Raw genomic sequence first — 6,000 nt, forward strand, 5'->3', positions numbered from 1 at the left:
AATTGAACTACCATTCAAGATCCTGCTCACTATTTCTTCTCATTAGACATACAGCATCAAGGACATTTAACAAAACAGATCACAAGATATTGTTACATCGTCTGGGATGCCAGGCACTTATTAATTCTTATATTATTAAACTGGTTTGTGTCCTATTTTACTGGCCATGGAGAACAGGTTTCGATCAGGTTGCACCTCCCAGACTATTGGACTGACCTCTGGAGTACCCCAAGGACCAAATTTAGGCCCACTTTTTTGTGTTTTATGCTTCCAAAATGTATCTTACTGTATATGCTTTCTTAGTCAGTGCATTCAAAGTGGATATTGTGATTTCATAAGCACGTGATGATGTCTAACTTCACTATCGCTATCCGGCTATCAATTATCAAATAAATCAGTCTGGGGCTGACTCAGTTAGTCAGAATGTCTCTTTTATACTAAAAATTGAATGTATCACAACGTTGTGAAACTAAATCTGCGTAAGGCTCATATGCGTCAGCTCAAATATCAAATATTGATTGTCTGTCCTTTCCAAAATTATTACGATGAATAATTGTTGCTTCAACAACTGTTAAGTGATGAAGAGTTTAGGTATCCTTTTTGTCTCTGAAATACATTTTGATGCCAAGTTTAGTTATTTTTCTGATTTTCAATATTCATAAAATATTGTCAATATACACCCTTATCTAGACATTACTATTGCAGAACCTGATCCCTTTATCAATTCTGTCAGAAATAGATGATAAGAGGACTGACATGTACAACATCTTCATTGTTATTTTATGCAGAATTCAGAGATTTGTAACAATCCTTGTTTTACTTACAGTGTTTTGTACACAGACATTCTTGTGTCACGCATACACTAAGAAGTAGTACAGTGTGACATTTATTTAAGAAGAACAAAACAAAAATAAGCTCTAGACTTGTGTCCACTGCACTATTTCCTGGATAAGTTTATTCCACTGAGCATAAGCCACTTTGAAGTCAACAAAGCAGCTCATTAAATACTGGCATTTGTGTGTTACATAGTAGGATTGTGTTTAGGACCCTCATTGTTTCTTAGTTAAACAATCAAGAGGGAATGCAAAGGGAAGCACATACTTGCCCCACACAAAAGAACAGCTGCCAGCCGGGTAAACTGTTTATAAGCCCTGATTCCCGAGCCTAAACTGTTTATAAGCCCTGATTCCCGAGCCTACGTGCATTGCTAGTCAGGTTTTCAGCAGTGGTGATGAAATGCCTTGCATTTTTTCCGGGAACAGACCACAGATAAAAAAGGGCCATTTGGTTCACTAGCATTTCAAGATAAACCTGGGGTCATTTAAAGCTGTTGTAACAGACATTGTTTAATTTTATTATGTGCTGAAAAGCAGCCAACTCCACTCCCACCCGGAAAGGAGATAATGAAGGCCAAAACAAATAGAAACAAAAACTGATAATGAAACTGGCCCTGAATCGTGTACTTTTAACAACTCTTAAACTAATAAAGCTAATGTTCTTAGCTTTAATGCTGAAATTTTAATTTTACAGAAGATGGTTATGCAATATATGTGGATATAAGAATAATTGGTTCCAGAAATGTCAGCATGACTTCTACATGTTCAGTAAAGGTGAGAGTGAAACAATTTTGCAAATGTCAGAACTCCTTAATTTTAAGTTCCACCATTACATTATACCGAACTCCTTTTTGCCCAGCTTACACACTAACTCTTGAGAGCGAGAGAGATCAGCCCACCAAAGGAAAACAGACCACGTTAACAATGAAGAAACAGAAAGAGGTCATGTAAACAGATACTAGAGAGACAAGAGGGTAATTATTACAGCTTCAACTATTGCAGTGACAAGTACACAGGAATTTCCCAAAACACAACGTTAGCATACAAGTATTAGCATTTTCTTGGGTGATTCATTTTCCTGTATCTCTCTGTCACGTACTGTATAGTTTAGAAAGGCATGGTAGTGACTGTTCAACACTCCATTATTACTGTTATATTTGGGTAAAAGGTTTCTACTTTTGGTGTAGAAAATTACATGTTTAGACATTTTTTTTAGATGTTTGTAATAGAGAAGACAGGGCAGAAGACAAATGCCAGCCAAGGTGTCAGTGGTCTCCATAAAATTAAGGGATTTCTGACAGCTGACAGGTACAGGCTGGTTCTGATTCGCCATGCCATTCCCTCAGGAATGTGCTTTTTAGGCAGGGATTCATCTGTCAACATGACAATGACCCCAGTAGTACAGCCACAGTAGTGAAAGAATATTCTGAATGTAAAGAGATGGGTGGAACACTCCTCAAGATGCCTTGGCCTGCACACAGTCCTGACTTGAACAACAGAGGCCATATGGGGTTACATGGAAGTTGCAAATGGCACCTAAACTACTTGAATGAATTGTGGTTAGAGGATATCTGGAATACCACTCCCTGGTCTGTCATTGATAAACTGTATGACAGCATGTCAAGATCTGACTAAAGTGCCCCCATACTAGATAATGTTTCATAATAACTCACCGAACAATTAAATAGTGTTTTATTCATTTTTGGAATAATTAATTGTGTGTAAACTTTTAACATCATAGGTATTTTTTCTTTCTCTTAAAACAGTTTGGACAATTTAAATGATTTTTTCTTGCTTTTGATATTTTTTCTTCTTATTATTGTTATTATTATCATTCTAGTTTCTAGCCGATCCATTTTCTATCCAATACAGGGTTGTAGGAGAGCCAGAGCCTATCCTGGCAAGCAACTGGCAGGATACACCCTGGACGGGAAACCAGTCTATCATAGTATTACTATTTTAGATTATTCCTGTATTTACTTACAGTGATTTACAAAACGGACATCAGTGCAAAAATAAATAAAAAAGCTTGAAATTTCTGAGAATCTGTATGAGTCATCTGCTCTGAGCAAAAACAGTTTTCCACCTAATTCAGTCTTCTGATAAGTAATGATGTGAATAATAATAATAATAATAATAATAATAATAATAATTGCTTACACTTATATAGCGCTTTTCTGGACACTCCACTCAAAGCACTTTACAGGTAATGGGGACTCCCCTCCACCACCACCAATGTGCAGCATCCACCTGGATGATGCAACGGCAGCCATAGTGCACCAGAACACTCACCACACATCAGCCATCAGTGGGGAGGAGAGCAGAGTAATGAAGCCAATTCATAGATGGGGATTATTAGGAGGCCATGATTGATAAAGGCCAATAGGAAATTTGGCCAGGACACCGGAGTTACACCCCTACTCTTTTTTCGAGAAACGCCCTGGGATTTTTAATGACCACAGAGAGTCAGGACCTTGGTTTTACGTCTCATCCGAAGGACGGCGCCTGTTTACAGTATAGTGTCCCCGTCACTATACTGCGGCATTAGGACCCACATGGACCGCAGGGTGAGCGCCCCCTGCTGGCCCCACTAACACCTCTTCCAGCAGCAACCTTAGTTTTTCCCAGGAGGTCTCCCATCCAGGTACTGACCAGGCTCACACCATTATTAATGAATAATTGTGCAATACTGTATTTCTTGAGTACATGCTTAGTCAGTATAAGCTCAAGAGGAAATTGTCTTACTAAATATATAATTGCAGTGTAATTACAGAGAACAACTATGAAGTTTTTTATATGAGTGTTTTTTCTCCTATTATATCTTCTAGCACAACCATATTTAGCTGCTTAGTTTCAGTCTGGTTCTTCAGACGGTCCAGTTTTATGTGTCTAGTTTGAACTTGGCTCTTTAAGGTCAACCATTTGAAAGCAGTTGCCCGTGGATTTGAGGTCGACAGCTGTTACTTTGGCTAGCTTGGAAAATGAAAGGGCATCATTACGGAACAACATATTTAAACCATCAGCATAACATTCTTCTGTCGAAAAGGCTTTCGCCTAAGAATACAGCTGTTGAGATTCATGTGCTTGCTATTTTGGGTTTGCCTGTGTTGCTAAAATAAGAACCAATGTAGTGCTCCCTTTGAAAACACACTGTCAGCTTCTCTCACAAGTATGAAAAGGCAATTCTGTTGAGTAAGCAAGCCCTCTGATTTTAGGAAGGCTTTGAACTACAAGTTTTGAGCAATCAAATCTGCTCAAAACCATAGAGTCTATAAATTACCATCTGTTACAACATAAGTTATTTTTCGTCTAGCTGAAAAGGACCTGTGAGCTGTTTTGCACAAGCCTTGCAGTGTTCTGCTTTGTGTGCTGTTTTTTTAATGCTGCCAAGTTTTAACTGTCAGTTACTGTCTTGTAATGCATACAGGAGCTTTTTAAGCAACAGTCTGAATGTAAAAGAATGCCAGCTAATGTAAACACACACATATGGTACATTACTAAGAGGTATTAAAAATGCTGTTTGTTCCAATGCTGTTGTCCTTGGTTTCGTTTAAGTTATTTTTAGTACATAATGGGCACAGTCAGGAGTAGTAATATATGTAGGTTATGAGCATTAACAATTTACTCAATTTTGAACTATTGTTATACAGTAAATACTGTAAATATTTTGTCTCAGACAGATTAATGTGGATATGGAGTATTCTTTTAACCAACTAGCAATTCAGATTGATCAGAATCTTTAAAAACTAGATCACAGAAAGTAAAAGTAAATTACACACAACGAACCAATATGAAGTATAGCAGCTAATTCCTCACTTTGGCCATTCAAGTATAACTGACTGATCGTGTTTCTTGTTTTTGATATCATGTTTCTGTCTAGGCCTCCACGAAGCTAAAAGGCTACTTTTTGTAAATATACATTTATCAGGATTAACTGGTTCCCTTAAATACAACATCTACAATTCAGTGAAGATAGAATAGAATAGATTTGTGTTACTGTGTACAAAACAAAGATCTGTGTGGATTCATTCTTATTATACAGTTAATGACAAAGATATAACAAAGAAAGTTGCTAAACATTCAGTGGCAGATTTCCACAGAACTGTGTTTATGCATAAAGAAAAGCATTCCTTAGTACACCAGTGACTACAAAAGTTCTACTTTCACAATAAATAAGCATTCATAAAATTTTGAACTCTGTATTTTGTCTATGTACCTGTATACCTGGATAAAACTGTACTACCTTTGACCAAAGAATTCCATTATTCTTCTGATTCGTCACAGATTGTATAAATTTAGTTGCAGCATTGCTACATAGATGACTTGAGACTATAAATAGCAAAGCAGCTTGTAAAAAACATGCTGACTTCAGAACATCCTTTCGTAAACTAAAACCTTTAATTTTTTCTTATAGAGCCCAAAATAAATGAGCATCTTAAAGCAATAGGACAGTTTCCGGTTCTTACAACAAGCTAAATTGCATATTTGGGCATGAGAACAGATCATTAAAAACAGAAGAAATCATATTTCATATTAATCTCTATTTTTCATCCATTAATCTCTATTCTATCAGTCACCAGAATCTACATTTAGCTTGGATTTAGAATGTTTAGTAATTGAATGGCAGACCTCGTTCATTATAGCACAATAAGTTTGGAAAATATATGATCTTTTTTCCAACAAATGTAATATCTATCCATCCATTTTTTAACTGCTTTATCCTACACACAGGGTCTTGGGGTAGCCTGCGCCTACCCTAGCAAGCAACAGGCACAAGGCAGGATACACCTTGGACTATAGGAGGAAATCAGAGCACCTGGAGGAAACCCATACAAACACAGGAAGAACATACAAACTCCACTCAAATAGTACCTCAGGTCCAGAATTGAACCCAGGGTCCCAGCACTGCAAGGCAGCAATACAACCACTGCACCACCATACTGCTCCTTCCAGTGTAATGCAATCATCACCATTTTGTGATGATTATATAGTGTTTTTAATCTCAAAAGATCTCAAAGAACTTCACAAACAAGAGAGAACTCACTTCATACATGATGCACAGAAGTCATTATGAGCTAGCACTGAAACTATAGCACAACACATACAAATGTGAGAGATTGCTTCACCAATTTAATTAAGGGGAAACTATAGGAAGGTAGGATTG

The sequence above is a fragment of the Atractosteus spatula genome, chromosome 3 (genome assembly GCF_055471065.1).
Source record: "Atractosteus spatula isolate fAtrSpa1 chromosome 3, fAtrSpa1.hap1, whole genome shotgun sequence".
Lineage (NCBI taxonomy): Eukaryota > Metazoa > Chordata > Actinopteri > Semionotiformes > Lepisosteidae > Atractosteus > Atractosteus spatula.